Here is a 26,900-nt window from a genome sequence, read left to right as displayed (position 1 = left end):
CAGCTTGTAAAACAACTCAAGCTCCACATTCATATCAAAAACCATATTATATCAAATTTATATCAAATCTATATCAACTTGAAAAATCGCAAATCAAATCAAGTTATATCAAAACTCATATTGGACAAACCTATCAAAAAAAAATGACAGCTAACACGCAGACTGGCAATTTGCACCTATCCCGGCAAAACTAGCAAAAATTTACCTATCTTTCTTCATCCAAAATCCTACTTTACCCAAATTTTTCCGCTTATGTGCTAAACTATTTTATCTATGTGCTAAACTGCTTATCATTCACTACCTTGTCCTTGCCAAGCACTACCCAATCTACCCTATGCGCTAGCCAAAACCTATGCGCTACCCTTTTCATCCAACATGCCACCTAACCTACCCCGAGCACTAAAACTACCCTATGTGCTAGGTCATACCTACATGCTATCTAGACCTACCCATGTGACCCCCTAGAAACCCTATGCGATAGGTATCTCCTATGCGCTACTCGTTTTACACTCTGCGCTACCCTGTGACCCCGGTGCGCTAAACTAATCCTACGCGCTATCCTAACCAAGCGATGCACCACCCAAAACCTTTCAAACGCTACCCTAATTCTTTAAATTCTACGCGCTATGAAATTTATCATATCCGCTACGCTTTGACCCCGACGTGCTAAAACATAAAATCCGCATGACAAAATCAAAAACATGATCAAAAATGACAAAATAAAAAATCCAAAAGGGGTAAAAAGGGTTGACTTACTGGTGCTCCATATGTGGCAGGCCTCTGATACCTCTAAACGCGCTCGAATCGATGAGAAGAATACGGAACCAACATATTGACTTCTCTCCAAAAATCACTTTCTCCAAAGTCAACAAGCACAAATGAGACAAGAGAAATCACTTTTTCCCTTTATATAGGGTAAATCAAGATTAGGGTTACATGGAGGGACGCGTAAAATTGCTCGCGGTATCTCCTACAACCCTACCAAATGGCAATATCGGGAGATGAATCAAATTACCACATTCAACATAGACGAAATTGTACAATGCAATGAAATTTATCAAATTTATCTAAATCAAATCAAATTTTCAAAATTTTTGATTCATCTCCCAAGGGGGCATTATCAACATCATTATCAACATCGTTTATCAAATCTAGGCCACGACTTGAAAATCTCAAAAACAACATAAAAAATTGATCATAACTAAATCATGACGACACATCATTTTCTTTGAATCAACATGTACACACACGTCACTTCAAAGAGGGGCAAAATGTAGACGTATAAAAATGACTATATTCCTAAATGAATATTTAATGTTCATTTTATTCTCATTCCTCTATTTAAATTAAGTAAATTATTCAATTTATTTAGTTAAATTCACTTAAGCCCTTTATGTCATTTAATTGAATAAATCATTTTATTTAATTAGAACCCTTCTCTCTACTTTTAATTAAATTCACATTTAATTAAATTTTTTTCCCCAATTAAATAAATCTAATTTATTTAAATCCCCAACTTGCAAACAAATTAAAAGAAAGCAATTTATTTTAATTAATTCTATTTTCCCTCACCCACTTGCATTTTCCTACATCTCCCACTTGCCTCCTAACCCTATTCCTAATTTCTTCTAGAATCCATCTAATCCCAATCAATTAACCTAAACCCATCCATTATCCCCTTTCCCTATATTTGAGGAGGTCACTTCTCAAATTTGGATTAAAGTCTTCAAAAGGCATTAAGGCCTTTATCCATTCAACAAGCTAACTTGTTGAATGCCCCCAAATTTGGAAGAACTCTTACAAATCTGTCCCCAAAGTCTTCAAACCATTAATGGTTAACTAACCCTTAGTGGCATGGTTAGATACTTTTTGCCTAACTCAACCTCCATCTAACGCAAGGGTCTCATCAAGCATTTATTGCTTTGACCATGGTTATTCCTTTAACCTTTGCACAAGAGTTTACCCCTTGGGTAAAAGCTTTGTCCAATGGATAATCCTAACCTAACCTTAACCCTTACCTCCTAAGGTAACCATGAGGTCTTCTCAAGCATTTAATGCTTCTTACATCTCCTCTCAACTAGCCTTATGTTGACAATTGTCACCATTTCATTTGTGAAAATTGAAAACATGGATTGACAACTTTCAAACTTGACCCTTGATTAACTCTTTCAATCATAACCATCCATTGCCCTATTTTCACTATAAATAGAGCTCCCATTCCTCCATTTTAAGGATCCATGCAAGCTTTAGTATCTCATTTATGCTCAATTTTATTAACACATCTAGCTTCTCTTTGTAATAGGAATTAATCTAATAAGCATTTTAGACTATTTCCTTTATCATTAGCTTAACTCATGAACTAGTATATCATGTTAGGATAGTATTGCTACTAATCTTGTCATCTTATAATCCAGTTTATTGCATTTCTAGAATCATGCATAGAGAGGATGCATTTTCATAACTAAATCAATCATAAGCATCCCTCATTCTTGCATTTGTCATCCCTAAGCCACTTTTCTCAGTGATCTGCGAGAAAAGGCATTGGCTTGAGGGACCTTGTGAGATAGAGAACCATGGAACCATCCTTGGGAAGTTGAGTCATTCTTCATGACTCCATAACTTGCACCAAGAAGTCCTGTGGGTGTGTGGATAGACTTCTTTGAACTTCATTTTTCACATTTTAAGTTTCATAGCCCCACTTTTCTCGCATACAAAAACTACTCAGATTGAACTAAGGAACTGCTGCTAAAACTTGTGCTCAAGAACTTGGAAGAAAACAAACTTAGACTAACATGGCTGAAACAAGATGTTACAACACCTTATTGGAAGGAAAAACTAACATACTCCTAAACTAATCAAATATGAAACATTCTCAAACAATACCATTAACAGGTTTTGAAAAATAACTTCCCTTTCTTCCCAACTTAGAACGCATTACATGCTTATGGATAGCTGAAAGGAGATGAAGAGTGGAGAGATGCTTCACACAATGTTGCAGTATTTGTTGGCATTACAATAGAAAGGAGATTGTTGGCATTTCAATAAGGATGTCGAGAAGGTTGTTGGAGATTATTGATATAACTGAAGAAGGATGATTACTGTATTAATAATATTATTTTGTCATTGATGTCAAGAAATTGATTTTCTGATTCAGTATGATGTTGCCATATCTTGAGAAGTATGTTTTCATGAGTATTAAGAGGTCGGTAAGTGACACAGAAATATTTTGATAATGAAGGGGAGAAATAAGTTATTCAATGGGCAACTATTACCGAGTTAGACAATAATGAGATCATGTTGTTTTGATTGTTTTGATATCCTACATATGTTGTTGATTATAAGTTTAATATTGTACTATGTCACCGAGCAAAGAATCTAGTCGGTAAACCCTAAGGTTATCGATATCGGTTAAAGAAGGAAGAATATCTACCGAATGAAGTTTAGTATTTATCGAGTAACAACTGAGTAATAATAGAATGCATTGGATGAATAAAAGCATTATTTAATGAAGGATGTTGATGAGCTGGAGATGAATAAATGATTGGTATGTCGCACAAGAAGTTTATTGAGGATCGACAACATGGAAAATCAAGAGGAAGATCTACAACACAGATTGACTGCAATAACCTAGCACAAGTTCCAAGGAAGGAATGCAAGTTCCAAGCCGAGGTAAAATGTTTTTCGGATTGAAGGATAAATTAAACCTAGTCAAGTTTGAAGATCTGATGGCTAAGATTGATCATGGGAAATGTGATCAAGGAGATTAAGCAGCTAGAAATTGTTTATAAATAAGAAACTATTGATCAACAATGTATGAGGGCAAATGTATGCACAATGATGCTACAGTAATGTTTACCGAGCACAAAAGCTTGAAGATCTGATTGAAGAACAAATTGAGAAGCCCACCAAGCCCAACAAGGGACAAGATAAGTCTTATGACAAGATTGTTTTGAGCACATAGAATCTGCTTTAGCATTTTAGATGTGAAGTTGCAAATATATTTTATTACTGTTATTTATTTTATAAGTGACAGGAAATCTCTTAACTAAGTGGACCTAATAGTCTTATTTGTAAATCCTCTAGTAAGGTAACATTCTAAATGAGTGTTTGAAATCCTTTGACAAGGTCACTTCTAACAAAGTGCAAGACTCTAACAAGTCTGAGGGAAATCCCTTAATCGAGTCACATCTAGCAATGTGTTTGTAATCTTTAATAGGATTAGCTTTTAACTGAGCATACTCTAGAAGGGTATATTTCTTAGTGGGTCCGAAATCCCACAGTGGTTTTTCCCTATTTGGGTTTCCACGTTAAATCTAGTGTTAAATGTGTTATGATATTTTAAGTGTATCTGTTTATGACTATTTAATGATTTATAGTCACAGTTGCATATTAGTAAAGGCTACCAAGGTTGAATCTAGTGAATACATTATATAGTGAAGTTTTTATGATTCACCCCCCCCCTCTCATCTTAACTAACAGTATTGTTCCACTAATGAAAATAATATGGCTTACCTCTACATCTCACTCATACATACTGTTATCCAAAAGGGCAATGGAAAGCTAAGAATAGCATCCTTCCATTAAAGCTTCATGTTTGAGTTCAATCTTGTCTTCTGTTATCTTCTTGGCCTCCAAATGAACTAGATGCCTTATAGAACACCCCTTTGTGCGAATTTAATTTAATTTATTGATGGTCTCAAGCTAATGAACCACTTTGTTAACTTTATTGTGTTGTTTGAAATGAATTGACTCATGTGATTCAAGAGGAACCACGATTTCTTGTACATATTTATCTTGTTGCTCATGAATTGCCTCCTTAATAGGTGTTGATGTATCATCCAAGGTGAAACAAAAACATTCTAAATCATCCCAGAAAGAATCCTCCTCCAAATATTTTTAACTTTTTTTGCATACAAGGACTAATTTGGACTTCATAACAACTCTTTCCAAGCTTTGTCGAGACATCAATAGCATCCTGCTAACAATTTTCTAATCTAGGGATTGGAGGCTTAGCATCAAGCTTTGAGAAAAAATCTTCAATTATGTTTAAGAACATGCTCTCATTAAAATTATCTTTTTTATTTCTTTTCTGAATATCAAAAATATCAAATCTTTTACCTTCAACAATATCCCTTGTTTTTGAGAAATAAGATCTTGTTTTCCAACTTGTTCACCTTGGCTGAAAAATTGCTCCACTTCCATCTCTTCATCCTTCAAAATCAAGTTATCTTCTTGTTGTCCCAAACTTGTCTTGTCTTCTTTATCTTGATCATTGAAACAAGGAATCTCATCAATTAAGAAAACAACAACCTCATCATGTTTACTTTCCATTACACCTTCATCTTGTTGTCCCGGGTGATTTATTGGCACAACCTCCTCTTCTTAAACAAAAAGAGGAAGTTCATTGAATAAATTAGACAAAAACTCTTGCTTATGATAACTTTCTTGTTGTATTCTTTGTTGTTCCAAGTAGCTATGCTCAGTATAACAACTCTCTAGGGATACAATAGGACTCACTAGATCAACCTGAGGAACCTCCTGAGCTATTGGAAGGCAATTGGGTTCTTCAAAAGGCTACTCATGAGGGATTACAGGCTGAACTTGGTCAAGTATAGGGTCATCTTGTACAAAACTTAGTGTATTGAACATAGGAGTACCTAACCCAAAAAAAGGATTTGGAAAAGTACTAGCTTGATAGGTTTCCTGAGAAAATTCCTTAAAGGTTTCTTCTTGAAATGGAGGGTTCCTAAAACTTGGGATTTTGCATTTGGGAGACTCAGGAAACTTACCTTGTTTGAAACTTGGAAAATTATATTCACGTTCCTCTTCTTCCATAGGTTGGTTTGCAGCTTTAAATGATGATTGGTTAAAACTTGGGATGCAAGGAGCTGCTTGAGAATAATTTTTTTAAACTTGAGCAAGCAAGACCTTCATTTGCTCATCTTTTACTGCTATCTCTCTTGCAAGATTTTCTTCATATTTCCTTTTTTGATCCTCCAATTCTTTCTCATGCAAATAGACTCAATAGGTCCACTCATCCTGTTGCGAATCAAAATCTTGTTGTCTCTTTATCTGATCAAGTCTCTCGTTGAAGTCTTGCAAGGTTTCTTTGATTTCCTTAAATCCAAAGTCATCATTTTGGAGCTGGTTGGAAGACTGAGAAAGGGTATGTGGGTGGTAAGCATTTTAAATATGCTCGTTAACTGCTGCTAGAGAGTTATTTGGATAAAACCCAGCATTAAGGCTACTTTGATATGGTTTGTAAGATGGTGTAGGAAAAACATTCTCATGATATGGGGAGTAATAATATGAATTTTGATGAAATGAAGATATCTTTATTCATTTAAAAAACTAAAAATTAGAATAGCTTTGAGACACACCAGCACTTAGACTGCTTGAACTAGTAGAATTAAACTAAGAGTCGCCAAGTGTAAAATTTTATCCTCCTTGAAGGCTAAAATACTACTACTCTCACCAAGACAACAGCAAATTTAGACCTTTTCGTCAACTGAAATTTAGTTCACCATCCCACCAGGCATGCCAGAAACTATTATCACTAAGGTTTGTGCCCTAGCTAAGCCTAGACTCAACAAACCTGTAACACATGGGACTACCTTTAGGTTGTGGGTATCCTATAACGGAAGTAGACCTCCAGAGAGGGATGGTTCCCTTTGAAGTTTCCTAAAACTACTAATTTTGACAAAGAAAACGATAGAAGAAATGATTTGGAAATAAAACTCTAATCTACTCAAGCGGCGATGCACCAAGATATTCTATTCTATTTTGTTTTAAAATGATTGATTACAATGGATTCAATAAAGACACTAATTGAGTTCACAACTTATTTATTCTGAGATGACCATAAGTATTTCATATAAAGGTCATTGATTTCAATTTGCATATATGATGAAATAAACCATACAATGATGTTGGCTGAAATAAAATCATGAGATAATATATAACCCGATCAAATCTAAAGAATGCTCACTAGAACATAATATTGATGCATGAACAATAAAGGACTGAAAAATCAATTCATAATGTAAATTCAGCATAACGCAATGAAAATGATACAATAATGAGCAGGAACATTTGAGTTCTTCATTGAAATTTCCAAAGAATCTCATTAAAAAGTGAAAAGAGTTGTAGAATACAACCTCACAAAACCCAGTGAACACCTATATGCAAATAACCTGTCACAACAATAGAAGATTCACAAAACACAAAGATTGTTTTGAAAACCCAAAGCAAGAATATGCAATAATAATAATTAGATTGGTTAGGATTACAAAAAAATCCATCCTTATAAAAGGAGATCAAAACTAAAAAGAAAAACCCTAAAAGCAATTAATAATTAATAATTAATTAATTATTAATATTCCTAAGTTTAGCCTCCTAATTTTAGCTTAAGTGAAATAGAGAAAATATGAGAATTATTAAATCAATGTGACATAATTAATTAAGTAAACTAATACATTTACTCTAACACCCCCCCTTAAGATGAAGTTAGGGAGAAGCTAAAAAACAACTAAGGACTAGATGCATGAAAGCCAAAATGGGTCCCGACAACAAGGCCTAGTGAGGTACTCAAGTACAATGAAATCTCTATAAAGTGGAGAAAAAGGAGAAAATGAAACTCCTCTCCAAGAAGAGATCAAAGCTCAAGTGAAGGACTAAGAAGCCTCCAAACAAGAATGTTCCAAAACATAGGAACAAAAGACAAGCAAGAAGAATCACTGAAGCATGAAGTTGCAAACACTATCATCAAATAACTGCTATGATGTTGAAATAAGAACCTCCTCTTAAACAAAGGATGATCAAGTAGAGAAGACTGTAATTTGCATGAGTGCCCTCAAATAACACTACTCGAATTAGATGGCAAACAAAGGCAAACAACTAAACTCAAAGATACAAATGGCATAAACACCAAAGTCTAAAGAGTTGATCAATCGAATATGGAAGGTTGCCTCCAAAAATAGGAATGAAAGAGTGTCCATATGGTAAATGATCCATCTCACCAAAATGCATAGGTAACCAGCCACTGCATCCGCCTAGTACATAGGAACAAATACTGAATACATACCTCACTCCAACAAACCAAGGAAGCATTAGAACCAACAACCAACAAGCAAAATCCCCCCATAATGCTGACAAGGGAGAGATGACAGGTACACTGAAACTGAATGCCAAGAAAAACTACATAACGAAGAACCAAGAACATCGAGAGTGCAATAGAAAGTACAAACACATATAAAGGCTAGTGTCATGGAAGGAACACTCACTTGACACACATCATGAGGCTAATGTCATGGAAGGAACACTCACGTGACAAAGGTAGATGGTAAACAAAGGCAAACATCAAACCCCCCCCCATGGTACTTTATAATGGAGTGCGAGTAGAATAAGGCACAAGATGTGCAAGATCCCAAGCATGCAAAGCATAGTGGCACTTTATCTCAGTGCAATTACAAAATCATGAGTGCTTACAATGAAAGCTTAGAATGTCAAAAAAAAAAGACATAAGACTAGAAATACATGAAGAACAGCCAAAAATGAGTCATCCCACGCAAACTAGAAGTTTCCATGAGCTCATATGTCCAAGTAATTTACCAGAGTGTGAAAACACAAAAAAAATACATAAAATGTACCTGGAGTAAAATCTGGAAAAAGTGCATGGATGGCTGTGAAGAGCTCTAAAACAGCATCCTAATACTGCTGGAATCGCAAAAATCAGAGAAAATGGCGAAAAGTTATGAGCTAGGGACTAAAAACAATACCTCTAACTTCAAATGGTTGTAGAATACACCAGTAGAAAAACCAAGTCATGAAACCCACATATCTGGAAAGTAGACGAAACTATCTTTTCGATGATATCTTGTTTGCCAAAAAATGATATCGTATGCCCGAGTTATGGCTAAAAGAAGAAAAAAAACACTCTTTTAGGGCACAAAGAGGGTCACAAGGGCCATGTGAGTTGTCCATACCGCTGACTGTAATGTTGACATCAACATGATGTAATGTGGATGTTAGCACTGATGCAATGTACTTTTGCTGCAAAGGGTTGACTTTTTTTTTTTTTTTAAATCTTTTAACAACATGCACCAACTTGATTTTTTCTTTTAACAAAAAAAATTAAAAACCCAGCAATCAAAATTTATTTTTTTTACCAACCAGTTGTTTTTTTTTTTTGAAAATATTTCTGACGTAGGTGCAGGTATAGCCGTACGTATTTTCATGTCTCAAAAAATGTGCCAATAAAAAATCATGTCCCAAATGCCCCTATCACCAAAAATAGGCAAATTATATATCAAAATTTATGGAATTGACCTCCAAAAGCCAATTGTGACATCCTTTTTTTCCCAAATTGCTCCAAAAAATAGGTGCCTCTTGGATCACAAAAAAAGCTAAATTTTCAAACCCTCATAGATCTGGCCCCGTGAATCAAAAATTGACAAACAAAAGGTCAATCTTGACTATTTCTGACGTGTCGGATTCAATGGTGAGGTTTAAATCAACCCAAGTTGTATAGAATACCTGCTCTAGTAGAATCTCCCAATCAAAAGAATGGGAAAGGCTCAGGTCTGAAGCTCTGATACCATGAAAAGAGTTATAGAATACAACCTCACAAAACCTAGTGAATACCTGTATGCAAATAACCTGTCACAACAATGGAAGATTCACAAAACACAAAGATTGCTTTGAAAACCCAGAGCAAGAATATACAATAATAATAATCAGATTGATTAGGATTACAAAGGGATCAATCCTTATAAAAGGAGATCAAACCTAAAAAGTAAAACCCTAAAAGCAATTAATAATTAAAAATAAAATAATTATTAATATTCCTAAGTTTAGCTTCCTAAATTTAGCTTAAGTGAAATAGAGAAAGGGTGACTTAATTATTAAATCAATGTGATATAATTAATTAAGTAAACTAATACCTTTACTATAACACAAAGCAATGAGATATCTCTGAATTTCAAGTATTGAAGGTTACGAGGAAATAACACAACTGGATACAATGAAATTAGATACAACTCAAAAAACATTGAGTTACAAAGCTAAATTCACAGTTCTTCACATATGAAAAAGCAAGAACTAACTCAAATGAATTACAATTTTTTCTTTTATTGAAGTTGCTCCTACATTTTGAATTTCAAAATTCTGGATCATTTTGGATGATGACTTAGCTGGCTTGAAGGGATGTGTTGGCTACTCCTTTGTCCCTTAAAATCAGCTGCTAACTGATTAAGAATTTGAAAATCAGTTGTGTTAGGCGAGCTCACTTGAAAACCCCATAAAATTAGGGTCAAAACTAAAGATTTGGAGCTGATTTGGCTCCCAAAACTGCCCTTGAGTGATTAATAACTCATTGAGGCCTCCAAATTAGGGATTTGACTGTTGATTTGGGCTCCAAATCCCCCAAAAAAGTGGGATTTTGTCTTTGGGCACCCACATTGACATATTTGAAATTTGAACTCAATGGCATCAATGATTATCTTGAATTTTGAAATTCAAACTTGGAAGTTTGAAATCAATGCATTCAATTTCACTCATCCCCTTTAACAATGGTTTTTTATTATATCTTTTCCATGGCTTCTCTATTGACTGTCAATGGACTGTCCTTATGCATCTGAGAATGACTACAAATATTATCCCTTTAGGCCCCTATTTCCTATAAACAGTGATATACATTCTAATGAATAGGGGTCTCTTTTTGGTTACAATTGTTCTCATAGTGATCATCATTGTTTTCCTTGTTGGCTTCTTGTTATTATACTATGCATTGTGACTATATTTGGTTCATCTTGGCTGCTAAGACTCTTGTGTGCTTTTGAGACTGTTGTCCTCATATGCGAGGAGACTAACCTACTCTTGAATTCTTTGATTATATTGTATTGTCTTTGGGACTGCAAAAAGGTCCTAAAAACCCTCATACTCCCTCTATTCCTTTGATAGAACTTGAAGATTTTCTCATTGAAGTTGTACTTGGATTATCATTTTATCTCTATCCACGAGCTTTGATAGTGATCATTCAAATTGTTGATATTATGGAAGTGTTGCATTGGTTTTTTCATTGATGTCAACACTTATCAGCACCTATCTTTCTAGAGATCTTTGGTTATGTTCACCGGCATGTTCAGTGACTTATGCACAGTCACCGGTATCTGGTTCAGCAGCAGGTTATATTGTTCACCGGCATAGAGGATGACTTGTTATCATCTGGAGATTACTTGGTTATGTCAAAGGCATGGTTTGGACACTTGGTTTTGGTGATTTGGTTATTGGTCCAATCGAGTTGGCATATTTGTTGTTACCGGAAAATTAGTCTAGGTTATGGACCGGCATGCGTTATCTATTCCAGATCAGTACGACACGTTATGGAGATGATTTATTGATTGGTTATTATTGTAAATGCATTGAGCCGACATGATGCATCACATATTGATTCATTTATAATTGTAATATTCTTAGTGAGATGGCCTACACATTTGGTCTTAGTTTTTGGTATATATGTAAGATCTCATTTGTGGGATTATGTAGTAGAAGAAGGTCATAAGGTATTATAAGGTTGTGATATTCGGTATATGTGAATATAAGCAGAGCTACTCATGCAGACATCATTTGAAGATTCAAGGAAGGTATGAAGGAGATAATCTGAGCCTAACCGGTACTAAATCCAGCATATGAAGATGATATTTTGAGCAGTACATTATCTAGGATTTAATCATCTTATTGTAGTCAGTGTGACTCTCATTTTGTGATTGAGCAATGAGCTCTAAGCAGTTGGCCTTTCAGCATGTGCAGACCCCATTTGTACACACATACTATCTGCGGTAGTATCATCTGATTGTGGGTAAGTTTTCCCATTATGGTTTTTCCCCTTATAGGGTTTCCACGTACAAATATCTATGGTATGTGTTGTGAATGTTATTTCTCTTTCTGTTTTATGCATTAAGCTTCACTGGTATTGTTATTAATAGTTAAACTGTCAACCGGCATTAAGTTTGGTTTACCTGTACTATGCATCAAATTTGATTAAGTTATATTTAGGTTGAAATTAATAGACAACTGATTCACACCCCCCCCCTCTTAGTTGCCTCTGGGTCCTAACAATTGGTATCAGAGCTAAGTCCTCTTTTTGCAGAAGTTTAACAGCTTGAGGAGATTCTATGGAAACTAACTATTTTAGGAAGGACACTCTGAAACTTGATGGAACTAACTATGGTATATGGAAGATCAGAATGGAGACACATCTGAATTGCATTGGAAGAGACATATGGGATGTTACAAAGAATGGTTATGTTGGTCCTACACAGAGTCAACCTAATCCACCAAACTTGACTAAAGATCAGGAGAATGATTGCAAAGCAAGAGAAGCACTTTTGAGCTCATTGTCAGATCAGAAAATCATGGGATTATCAGACCGATCTACTGCTAAATCTATTTGGGATAAATTGGAGACATTGAATGAAGGTGATACCACTATCAAAATTGCAAAACTGGATGCTTCCAAGTCAGGTATGAAAATCTGAAAATGGAAGAAGATGAAAGAATTTCTGCTTTTATGGAAAGAGTTAACGAAATTGTTTTGGGTATACAATGTTGTGGAGGATCATTAAGTGAAGATGATATTGTTTCTAAAGTTTTAAGAGAATTTCCACCGGCATACAAAATTAAAGTAACTGTGATTAATGAGTACAATGCCTAATACATCAGTATCTAGAGATACATTGGTTGGAAAACTTTCAACTTTTGAGCTTGAGGAATTTGGTCTTGTTGCTACAATTAAAATAGATTTAGCTTTCAAAGCATCAACATCATCTACAACATCATCATCATCTAAGAAATCTGATTGGAAAGTACTTTATGCAAGAGAACTTGAAGACATCAGAAGAGAAAATGAAGAACTTGAAGAGCTTGAAGCACTATTTGCAAGGAAAATGTCTAAAGGTCCAGTTGGAAGTAAGTATGAAGGTAAAGCACCATTTAAACATTTTAACTACAATAAAATTGGTCATATGGCATCTCGATGTCCTGATAAACATGCAATATTGAGAAAAGAATCCAAAAGAACATATAAACCTAACCTTGAATATCAGAGATACAGCTTTAAGAAGAATAGAGACAAATCATGTTACTATGCTGATGAAGGAGTTACTAATGATTCTGATGAGGAACCGATAGACAATGGATGGGATTTTGTTGCAATAACAGAATATCAACCGGCACCTACTATACAACCGGTAGAGCAGGCCCTAGTAGCTAAAATTGAAGAAAAGGATGAATGGATTATAGATTCTGGATGTTCACATCATATGACTGGTAATAAAGGAAAATCCTTATCTTTTCAGGAATACTATGGAGGTCTAGTAAGATTTGGAGGACAAAGCTTGTCTAATCAGAGGAAAAGGCACTATATCTTTTGATGGTAAATGCAAAATCATGAATAGAACTAGTTTGGAAATTGCAACTGGTAATCAGACTAGAGGTAATATCTTTCACTTGAATACCAATGAGAAGACATGCTTGATTGCACATATTGATGAAAGTTGGTCATGGCATAAGAGACTTTGTCATGTGAATTTTTATTGCATTGTAAAGATCAGTACAACTAAGGCAGTAAGTGGTTTACCTAAGATTGTAAAACCTCACAATCCTGTATGTAAGGAATGTCAACTTGGAAAGCAAGTTAGAACAACTTTCAAGAGTATTCCAGAGAAATCCAATTATGTTCTTGATTTAATTCATACTAACCTATGTGGTCTGGTAAGAACTAGAAGTCTCCAAGGAGATAGATATTTTATTCTAATCATTGATGATTATTCTAGAACATGTTGGGTTACTTTCCTCAGGGAGAAATCAGAAGCTTTTGGGAAATTCAAACTATTCAAGGCAATGGTAGTGAATGAAACCGGTAAGAAAATCAAATGTTTAAGATCAGATCAAGGAGGTGAATTCACATCTAAGGAATTTAATACATTCTGTGAAGTGAATGGAATCAGAAGACAGCTATCAGCACCTGGCACACCCCAGCAGAATGGAGTTGTGGAAAGGAAAAACAGAACTATTCTGGATGTAGCTAGAAGCATGATATCAGAAGAAAACCTACCTCATGTGTATTGGAGAGAAGCAATAAATACAACGATTTATGCATTCAACAGAGTTCACATCAAAGGTGAAACTGGTAAGACCCCTCATGAAGTATGGTTTGGTAATACTCCTACTCATAAATATTTCAGAATATTTGGAAGCAAATGTTATATTAGGAGAGATGAGTATATTGGTAAATTTGATCCTAGAAGTGATGAAGGAATATTTTTTGGTTATTCATCTAAGAGCAAGGCATATAGATGTTTTAATAAAAGATTGCAGAAAATCATCGAGAGTGCAAATGTGAAGATTGATGAACACTTTAGAAGAGATTCAAGGTCTATGGAATCTAAACTGGCAGTTGAGATAATCACAAATGAACCTATACAGAATGCACCAGTACAGAATATTGATCCAGTCACACCAGCATCATCAGAGAATTCCACAGTGACTGAAGAACAACAGCAAGTGAACACACCCAAGTATGTAAGATTGAATCACTCTGAAAGTCGGATAATTGGGAATAAGTATCAAGGAGTTATGACAAGAGGAAGACTGGCAAGTGAAGAGGTATGTTTAATTTCTCAAATTGAACCAGCATCATTAAATGAGGCATGTGAAGATAAACATTGGATTAATGCTATGGAAGATGAATTGGAACAAATTGAAAAGAATAACACATGGACATTGGTTCCCTGGCCTAAAAACAAAAATGTAATTGGAACTAAATGGGTATTTAGAAATAAACTCAATGAAGATTGTAAGGTAATCAGAAACAAGGCAATATTAGTGTGTAAGGGATATTCACAGAAAGAGGGAATTGATTACAATGAAACCTTTGCACCAGTAGCTAGAATTTAGGCAGTTAGACTATTCCTAGCATTTGCAGCACACAAGAACTATAAAGTATATCAAATGGATGTTAAATGTGCATTTCTGAATGGTGATCTTGAAGAGGAAGTTTACATTGAACAACCTGATGGATTTTCTTTGACAAATGACAAAGATATGGTTTGCAGCTTAAGGAAAGCTTTATATGGATTGAAGCAAGCTCCTAGAGCTTGGTTGCTATATTGGACAAATATCTTTTGAAGCTTGGTTACACTAAAGGTAATACTGACAACAACTTATATTTCAAAGTGACTAATGATGACATCTTGGTTATTGAATTTTTTGTTGATGATATAATTTTTTCAGGAGAAGATGGATTGTGTAAAGACTTTTCTAATAAGATGCAGGAAGAATTTGAAATGTCAGATAAAATTCTTTTTAGGATTGCAGATTTCATAAACTGATAAAGGTATATTCATATGTCAATCAAAGTACTTGAAGGAACTACTAAAGAAATTTGGTATGGAAAACTCTAAAATGGTAAGTACTCCTATGACTACGACTGACAAACTATCATTGAAGGATGATTCAACACCTGTTAATCCGACAAGATATAAATCTATGATTGGAGGTTTACTGTATTTGACACAAACAAGACCTGATATTATGAATGCAGTATGTATTGTTTCAAGATTTTAGAGTAATCCTAAGGAAAATCATGAATCAGCAGTGAAAAGGATTTTCCAGTATCTACAAGGCACAACAAATCTTGGTTTATGGTATCCTAAAGATGAAAATTTTGATTTATGTGCATACACCGATGCTAATTAGATAGGAGATGTAGATGATAGAAAGAGCACCACTAGCGGAGCATTCTTTCTTGGCAGCAGATTGATTTCATGGCTGAGCAAGAAACAGAGTTGTACATCATTATCAATAGCAGAATCAGAATATGTTGTAGCAGCAACTAATTGTACTGAGGTATTATGGATTAAACAAATGTTGAAGGACATAAAGGTAAAATGCAAAGAGCCTAGAATTATTTACTGTGATAATATGGCAGCAATTGATATATCTAATAATCTGGTATTTCACTCCAAAACTAAACATGTTTCTATAAAATTCAATTTTATGAAAGAGAATGTTGAAGCAAAAGAAGTGAAACTGGTTTATGTGAATACTAAAGAGCAGATTGTAGATATCTTTAATAAGTATTTGCCTAAGGAAACTTTTGAATATCTCAAAGAGAAGCTTGGGGTAATACCCTCACCAGTAGAGACTTAGATAATTGGAGAATGGCATCAGACCGGCAGAATTCACAAAGAAACTTTTTTCCAGCTTTGATGGAGGAGAGCTACTTCTCAAGGGGAGTAGTTGGTATTTGTAATTAGTTCTATGAACTGGTTGTATCTGGTTTTTGTATTGATTTGGCATTTGATGTCAAAGGGGGAGAGATATCTATGGAAAAACACATTATCTTTTAGGGAGAGATATTTTGTATTTTGATTTCTGGTAATTGATCTCTTTGGGAGATTGTTGGTTTTTGGTTTTTGGCATTTCTGCTTTGGCACTTAGATGGTTTTTCCATCTCGTGTTGCCATCAATGCCAAAGGGGGAGATTGTTGGTATGATGGATGTGTTGTGTTGGTATTATGGATGTGTTTTGTTGGTTTTGTCATTGATGTCAACACTTGTCAACACTTATCAGCACCTATCTTTCTGGAGATCTTTGGTTATGTTCACTGGCATGTTGAGTGACTTATGCATAGTCACTGGTATCTAGTTCACCAGCAGGTTATATTGTTCATCGGCACAGAGGATGACTTGTTATCATCTAGAGATTACTTAGTTATGTCGAAGACATGGTTTGGACACTTGGTTTTGGTGATTTGGTTATTGGTCTAATCGAGTTGGCATATTTGTTGTTACTGGCAAATTAGTCTAGGTTATGGGCCGGCATGCGTTATTTATTCCAGATCAGCACAGCACATTATGGAGATGATTTATTGATTGGTTATTATTGTAAATGCATTGAGCAGACATGATGCATCACATATTGATTAATTTATAATTGTAATATTCTTAGTGAGCCAACCTACACATTTGGTCTTAGGTTTTGGTATATATGTAAGATCTCATTTGTGAGATTATGTAGTAGAAGAAGGTCATAGGGTATTATAAGGTTGTGATATTCGATATATGCAAATATAAGCAGAGCTACTCACGCAGACATCATTTGAAGATTCAAGGAAGGTATGAAGGAGATAATCTGAGCCTAACCAGTACTGAATCCAGAATATGAAGATGTTATTTTGAGCAGTACATTATCTAGGATTTAATCATCCTATTGTAGTCAGTGTGACTCTCATTTTTTGATTGAGCAGTGAGCTCTAGGCAGTTGGCCTTTCTGCATGTGCAGACCCCATTTGTACACACATACTATCTGCACTAGTATCATCTGATTGTGGATAAGTTTTCCCATCGTGTTTTTTCCCCTTACAGGGTTTCCACGTACAAATATATGTGTTATGTGTTATTGATGTTATTTCTATTACTGTTTCATGCATTAAGCTTCACTGGTATTGTTATTAACTGTTAAACTGTCAACTAGCATTAAGTTTGGTTTGCCTGTATTATGCATCAAATTTGATTAAGTTATATTTAGGTTGAAATTAATAGACAACTGATTCAACCCCCCCCCCCTCAATTGCCTCCGGGTCCTAACACAAACCCACCACAAATACTTATACTGTGAGCCATGGCCATGTCCTTTGGGCAAACACTGATGGTCTTTTGAAAATGAAGGTTTATCTTCTTATTTTGTCATCAACATATCATCTCATGGCTACTATATTTCTATTGGATTCCCCCCATGACAAAATGTTGTTACAGGAACATCATGCTTGTTCTAACTGAGGTTTCATACTCTTTTTGTATTGCACATTGTCATCATTATTTCATTGTTCATTTAACCTCTATCGCTACCATATTTCTCATTCTATGTTTACATGATCTCTTGAAATAAGTTTATGAAGGGACTGCACACCTTGTTGTCTCTTGACTATGACTCTTATCTTCTTATTGTTCTGCATAAGTTGTTCATGACTATTGATTATTCTTTGGAGAGTTACAACATCATGCTAGATTTCTTTCTTTCATATTGTAGCTTCATAATTGTAGCTATATTGTTATCGGTCACCCAAATCTATGATAAATGACCATTAGAATTTGTCTATGCTTTGAGACTATGTGTTTGACTGCTCTGGGATGCTATAGGACTGTATATTGGCATATATTTGCATTTTGAGACTCTGTAATAGTGAATGAGTTGCTAAAAGGTTTTGATGATCTTTTGGTACTTTATCTCTGTCATCTTGACTGAGATTCTGTGACTATATGTAGACCTTACTATGCTTTGGCCTGTAAGATTTGTCTTTGTTTCCATCCGTTTATGATTTTGTGGACTACACTTTATGTATGACTTCTTTTAAGACTGCTATGTTTATTCACTGTCATGGCTGCAAAAATTATCCTCTCACTGTGATCATTTAGCCTTTGATCTTTTGACACCCCATTTTCATAAGGCACTTGATTAGATTTTGTAACACCAGTAAAGACTAGTCATTATCTATGTGGTTGTGTTATCTTCGTATAAATCTTGAAAGGCTACTACAAGATTGTGACTATGCCTGATGACATAAACCTCCCAAGAACCTATTCACTACTATGTGTCTCATATCACATAAAAATTATTCACTTTGAGATTGTTTCAGACATAAATCTTGAGTCCATTCCTTGTATACTCGTTGTTATTAATGATTATTCTAATTGCTCTATTCACTATCTTTTAGAAGAGATCTATAATTGTGACAGTCATAATCACTTAGAACTGTCATTTCTAAGTCTTAAGATTGTATCTATATTGTGCGCATTAATTTGACATAATGATTGTCAAGTCTTCTTCACTATGCCTACACCTTGCATCATCATTTGAAGGTTTTGAAGATATTTTATCACTTCTCTCTAATAGACTATAGCAAGTATGTGCCATTAATGGCAAATCCCTATACTTTGTATGCTCACTATGCTAGATGTGGCGTACAAATAATTGCTACAGAAAGTTAATTTCATTTTATTCAAGTTGATTTGTTCTATTTGTGCTTTGTAGCTCTTGATCTATGTTAGAGGTCACTGCTCTAACCAAGGACCTTGGTGTTTCATATTTACTAATCTAACCATAGATGCTTGAGTTCTATATCATTGATATCATGATCATGATATTTCAAACCCTTAATGCATTTTTCCTTCGTGAGTTTGAGCTGCAAATGTTCCTTGAATCAATAATGACTCCAATATTGTAACAAAACCATTGATAATGCCTTATCCATTATTATTTGCTATTCAATGTATTTGGGGTTCTATCCTCTACAATGGGTTTGTTGTCCACAAGACCATACTATTCAAACCTTGCCCATGCTTCACAAGGTCTACAACCACCTCTAGTTCTTTTCTCTGATTTTTGTCATGTGACTAATTATATGATAGCAATGACTATCTATGTATGCAATGGTGTCATTATTCTTTCATGTTTTGAAGATTTCTTTGAAAATGTTGACTGTCATTGTACCAATGCTTTTCACTATTATTGTCACTTTGGTTGTCATTCTTGAAGGAATTGTTTATTAGACTGGTATGAACTCATGATTGTCTTTCTCTGCTAACTGTGAATGTCCATAAGAGGACTGATATGGATGTATGTTGCACTTGATGGCCCCTCTTAAGACTTTTATAGCTTATCATGCACTTTAAAATGTCAGGACCCGCTTGTCCTAACCCTAGTTAAACCATCCTTTAACTCACAGTTACAATTAAAATTAATTTAACCATTAATACACATGTGAAAATGACATTAATTGATATGCAAATAATATATAAGTGAACTGAACATCCATACATCTCATGACTAACATGCAAAAAACTAAATATGCATGCAGAAAAGTAACAAAAGTAAAGTGTGCATGAAGATTAAATAGCATGCAAAACCCATAATTGTTTATGATATCGAATTAAGTGCGTGCATGCGTAGAAATAAATTGTGTGCATGAGTTATTATGAATTAGATTAACATGCAAAATGCATAATTAAGTCAACTAACTGAAAATTAAATACGACCATGCATACATGCGGGAAGGAAAACTAATCTATGAAAAGTAAATCATGCATGTTAGTGGGTTAGTATGTTAGCAGTTTTTCTCTTCTTTCTTTATTTTAGTTACATTGCATGGCGACTTCCTGTCACATTACATCATGTGACCTTGTAGATATTTTTACATAACTTTTAAATGTGACCATTCTGGTCTTTTACAGTAAGATAAAATTTACATCATATGATAATTACATAGAATCTATTTGGAATTTTTGATTTTCTCCGTCTCTGGATGTGTCGTCAAGCATTTTATCCGCCCAACCAAACAAAACATAAGCTTCTTGGTGCTCTTGATAAGCTCTCATCCCTCATGATGGAGTATCCTAGCAAGTCGGTACCAACTGGCAGTAAACAAACCTATGCATTCATGTAGAACTAACTACATGTGTTATGGCAAGGATAAAAATAAATAAATATGATGGTCATCATTACCCTATTGGGGAGGTGAATAAAATCACCCTTCCCTGATTAGCCCATAAACAAGCACCCTTTTCCATAAGCATCCCTCATAGATAGAAAATTTAACCCTCCCCAGATTAATATCAGAATATTATCAATCTTCAATTAAAAAATTTACTGATATTAAGAATAAAATAATCTCTATCTACTCTTATTTTATTCTCCTCTTACCAATTCTCTATTTTATTGTGTAAGTATTTTAACATAATAATTAATATAATCTATTTTAAATCATTTTACAAAAATAAAAAATAATTCTAAATCCTATAATCTTAGGTAAAAGTTAAAAAAATCAAAAATCAAAATTTGCACACATAGTGGGATTTGAACTTGTGACCTCTTGATCCCAAAAACTTTTTCTTTGTCACTACACCAAGTGTTACTTTTTTATATTAAAATAGTTCAAAACATATACATCAAACCATTCTGAAGATGTCATCAGACTGGTGTCCTACATTTTACATGTATTTTACTATCTAAAGTATCATTTTTACATGTATATCAAAAAGTCCATAGCCCTATGTCAGATCATTTGGTTTTACATCATGAGCAATATATAAGAAGATTTGTACATAAAAAATGTCTCCTGTGTCAGTATACATATAGCAAAAACAACCACATTGTTCAATGAGCTCTTAAAACTTTCTCCCCAGTCCTAGGAGAAGGATCATTTGGATCTTCAATCTTGAGTCTCTGCATATACTGTGCCAATGCTTCAATCTCCTTCGGGTGTAGCATATCCATATGTTTCTTGAAGTATTGAATAGACTGGATATCTTCCTTGCAAATATAAAGAACACCTTCTCGAACCAAAATCATGAACCTGTCTTTAGAGATCTCCAAAACAACAGAAACCTGAGACATAATGTAAAAATGTGTGAGATTACTATTAAACCCAATAAGCCTCCTCCTCTTGTTTGAAAAACCTCTCCATTTCTTTCTTTCCAGATAAACCATAGGACTTCACAAGACAAGACAGACCAGAACCAGTTAAACCTAAGATCAAAAGATTCTACAAACCCAGCAAGAATTTCACTCCAAGAAAGACCAGGCTGATGGTTCCAGACAATACGAGAGTCGGGGAAGATGGACCACACACCACAGGAAAAATCATATTCAAAAACCAAATGTTCAAAAGACTCCTAGACATTACACACTCCACACCTAATAAGTATTGGAATGGGAATTAGTTCAAAAGACCGGGGACACTATCGACTTTGGCGATGGATCGTGACATTTACCCTTTCCTGACAAACGACTTAGGGTTCCATCACAATTTGATGCTAGTATAACGTATGGGGTTGAAATTCCCCCTATTCCACAACCCCAAAGTTATACAATTTTTTAGTGGTATTTTAGTATAACATATGGGGTTGTGGAATAGGGGCAAACATCATCGAACCTCTATCTGTAAGGCAAGGGCATAACTACTAGCATCACCAGCATCCAAGATAGTGACAGCTTCCTTATGAGCATCCCTTCTGGTTCCATAGCTTGTTTGATTCTGAACTCTCCAACAGGTTCAAAGCCAACTCCAGAGCCTTCCCCTCAACAGATAAAAAAGAACCAACAGCTAACTTTTTTAGAAGAAGAAGCCATCTAAAACAAGATTTCTTAGGATAAATGGGGGAATGCTAAAAAAACCAAAAAAAAATTGCCACCTGGACTTAGGCCAATCAAGACCCCAACACTGATTAACTCATGTGAAGATTGAGTAGCCATCCTTCAACATCATGTAAATATGCTCAATAGAAATGTCCAAAAAAGAAGAGTCATCCAGTCATTTTAGTTCCTTCAAAATGGAGTCAATATCCAGAATCTTACCAAGGAAGAAACAACTGGTAGCCTTACCAATAAGAGAGTATGTTTTCTTTTGTGAGGGAGGAATCCCATATTTAGAGCTGATCTCGGTCCAAGACCCAAGTCGGTTGTCAAATAGTACATTTCTAATTAGAAAAATACCTTTTTCATTGTAGATCTTAGCAAAGCAACTTTGAGTTAGAGCAAGAGGTTTGTTATTTAAGTTCACCCCCCAGCAGATAGATTTGTCCATAACAGCATATGAAGGAGATTTTCCTATAGCATCCTTAGAAAGGATTAAACTCCTTACCTATGGCCATGCCTTCCATAATGAAGAAAATACATTAGAACCAAACACCTTCATGTTATAATCCCCCAATACAATATCACATAAAGGGACATTCTTCTACTTTTTACCTTTTTTATAACTGACCTTTCAATATTATTTTTGATCAGCACCTTTCATGGTTCATTACCATACAAAGCTTTGATAATCCATTTGGAGGCTAAGGCAATGTCATGGGCCCTGATATCTTTGATACCCAGTCCACCCATAATCCTTGGTCTACAGCACCAATTCCAATTCACACAATGTCTCTTATTATGACCCATCCCATCAGACCATAGAAAGTCCCTCATGATTTTCTCAAGCTTGTTGGTTTGATAGTTAGCCAACACCCATGCAGAGGCACAGTAGATATGATGAGAGGAAAGAACCTTTTGCACAATTTTCACTCTTCCAGCCAAGGAGAGAAGGTGGGTCTGCCATTTTAAATGCTTCCTATCAATTTTAGAATATAACCAATGCCACATATCTTGAGTAAAAGGGTTAATAGAAAAGGGAATACCAAGATACCTTACAATAGAATTTGGACCAGCCTACTGCCAACCTTTGCAAGAGATCCAACTTGGAGGAACATCAAACCAACCAAGCACTGAAGATTTGTGAGGAGTTACCTTTGCTCCTAAGGCTAGACAGAAAAATTGTAGTCTATTCATAGCATTATCAAAGTTTTCCTCATTCAAAACCAAAAATAAAGCAGTATCATCAAAAAATTGGGCATTGATCAGATCATTAGCATTAGGTAAAGTAAGCCCTCTGATAGAAGGACCAAGTGTAGGAGCCCTTAGAATGTAGAAAAGAGCATCAGTAGCAATGACAAACAAGGTCGGGGAAATGGGGCAACCTTGCCCGATAGACCTTCTTAGAGGGATAGGTTCAAAGAATTCACCATTAACCAAAACAACTCTAGAGGAGTCCTTAAAAATAATATCAATCCATCTATAGAAATAGGAAGGAAACCCAAAATCTTGCAACATTCCTCTAATGAAGGGCCACTCAATTCTGTCATATGCTTTCTCAAAGTCCAAAAGAATCATTGCAACATTTTGGTTATCAGCTTTAGCCCAATGCATTTCCTCCCAACTAGTAACCAAGTTTTCCAGAATATATTTACCTTTAATGAATCCAGTCTAAGTGGCAGAGATGAAGTTGTTCAATAACCCAGCAATCCTCCTTGCTAATACTTTTGCAACAATTTTGTAGGAGATATTTAGTAGGGTAATAGGTCTCCATTTTTTAACCAGAGTCTTATCCCCACCTTTAGGTAACAACTTGATGAAACCTCTATTGATGTTTTCTCCAAGAGATCCTTGATTGAATACATCTTCATACAGGGCAAATAGTTCCAAGCTTATTAATTCTAAGTGCATCTTATAGAATTCAGCAAGTAACCCATCTAACCCTGGGGACTTACCATTGGCCAGTGAACTGATGTTACCCTTAATCTCCTCCAGTGAGATCTTATACCCCAGAGCTTTAGCCTCCTCACAGGAGATTTTCTTAGGGATTAACAACAAGAATTTTTCAAGAGCCTCATGATTCGTAACATCGTGTTCAAAAGAAAATAGATCAATGTAGAAACTGAAGAAAGCCTCCTTAATGGACACCGGATCATTGGTGATAGAGTTTTTGACTTAAATATATTCAATAAGTTCTCTTCTATTCTTGTCTCTAATAAGATTGAAGAAGTAGTTGGTTCCCTTGTCACCACCTTTAAGCCAATTCATTTTAGCCCTTACCTTTTGCCCTTGGATCTTGAAGTGTTGCAATTTCCTTAGGAGATCTTTTGACCAAAGATAACTATCCCTCTAGGGTCAGGTCATGCCCCTTACTTTGAAGCTCCTTCTCAATAACATTGAACCTAATCTGAAGATAAGATTCCTCCCTAGACCTATCCATAGCATATTTCTTACCAATGATCTAGACCATTTTCCTCCAAGTAACAGTAAGAGCCTCCCATTGTTCCCTAGGTCTGAGATCAGGAATACAAAACTTGGTCAATTGGGAGACCATCTTAATAGCATCACTAGTGTCCTCATCATTAATCAAAGAGACGTTAAGTTTAAAACCATTCTCCCTTTTAGGCTGGATCATAGAGGAGGCATCAAGGTCTAGATTAACAATGACAGAGATAGGAGAATGATCTAAGATACTAGCAGGAGAGACACAAATAGGGGCCAGCCCCCCTGAGAAGGGAAAGAAAAAATTGAAGCATCTACATAGAATCTATCCAATATATAGTACATTCTCTTCTTACCACTTTGATTATTGTACCATATGAACCAAATACCAGAAAAGGAGCCCTTTTTATTCTCCAGGGGATCTACCAAATTAAATCTCCTCTTGAACTTAGCCCAAAAGAAATGTGCATTACCCTTCCAACAATGCTTATTGACAACACTTTTGTCCTCACCATGTTCTATCATGTTAAAATCACCCACAAAACTCCAATGGGCATTCGGGACACCAGATTTCAACCAATCCCAAAAACTGGCTCTATCTCTATAATCATTAGCAACATATATATTGTAAATACCAAAGACACAGTCTTTCTCTTTAAAAGTGACCCATAGGGCCCTTTGGAAAGGGGAGACACCATTAGTAATGATCTTATCTGCCCACTTAGGACAAACCAAAATGGCAGTACCACCTTTACCCCTATCATGATTGGAGTGGAACCCTATGGCCTGAGCCCACAAAAATTTCAACATAGTATAGGCATGGAACCCTACCACTTTGATTTATTGGAGGCAAATAATGTTTTTTTCCTTGATACTGTTACACCATTTCCTAACCACATATTTTCTATCAGACATCTCCAAGCCCCTAACATTCCAACTATGTATGTGAATCATCATAAATTTATTTGGTGGAGGGTTTTTTATTCTTGTACAACCTATTAAAACATTTTGGCACTTCATTGTCTTTTTTACTATTGTCATTAGAGAGAGATTGTTATTAGATATTTTCCTTTTCTTTCTAACCTTTAAACTAACAACCTCTATAAACTGCTCAGCATTACTGATAGCAATACCATCAGCACCAAAGGGCACAATCTATTTATCAAAAGATACATCCGCCATGGAGTTCATGATACCAGATAAGGAGTTGCTCATATTCAATTCAGATGGGACTTGGAAGGCATTCCTTATTAAACCGGGTTTCTTCTTAATACTTGTAAGGAAAAGTTGTTGAACATTCAATCTGGGGTGGGGGGAGAGATTAACAACCTTCACTTGATCACAATTAGGAAGATTAGCCTGTACTGAGTGACACCTGACAAGGATGTTGGAGGGAGCATCCATGACAGAGGCTTGGACAACCTCACACTCATCCTCAAACAGAGGATTGGAGAGACTAACAAATTTATTGCCATTACTATTATCAGTCGAGCAATCAAGGCCCGAATTGACCTTCTCAATGCCACTGTCAAATGGGATATCCACTGGTAAATTATTACCTTCTTTAATTTTATTAACAGAATTATGCATTTTACTGGTATCACTTCTCAAATTGCCTTTAGAAGCAATGTTAAAATTAGCATTGTGAGAATTTTTTAGAGAAGGGCAATCTTTCCTCATATGCCCATTAATTTCACAGAAGAAACGGGTCCCCAAATTGCCCAAGATGGACAATTCCCAAGCAAAGCTCTCATATTCAAAATTAAGAGATAATGTCAAGAATGACAACATAGGGATCAAGCGCTACAAGAGCCCTAGCATTCAGGTGAGGGAGAGTGGTTCTTGACTCCTCAACTTGCGGAACCAAACCCAATGGTTTCAAAATCTGAGGAATGAATGGCCAAAATTTGGGCTGAAGGTTCTTAATTTCAACCCAATTAGGGGAGGAACAGGCAATAACCTATTCGACATTCCCTTTAGGGGACCAAGGAAAATCCCTAAACAAGGAGTGCCCAACATTCCAAAAAAAATTCTTCAAAACCCTATCTTGCATATTATGAGATTTCAAAAAAATCACAAATAAAACCTTCTGAATCATTCTGCAAAAATTAACATGAATACCTAACTTCTTGCCCCAAACATTTGCAATCAAGTCATCAAAAAAAATATGTGAAGGCAAAGACTCTTTATCCATGCATACAAATAAAACTGTAATGTTTCTTACATGCAATTGCTCAGATCTAATGGCTTTGATCATATCCTCATT

Source organism: Cryptomeria japonica, chromosome 11 (genome assembly GCF_030272615.1).
Source record: "Cryptomeria japonica chromosome 11, Sugi_1.0, whole genome shotgun sequence".
NCBI classification, from domain to species: Eukaryota; Viridiplantae; Streptophyta; class Pinopsida; order Cupressales; family Cupressaceae; genus Cryptomeria; species Cryptomeria japonica.
This window is presented reverse-complemented; position numbering follows the sequence as displayed.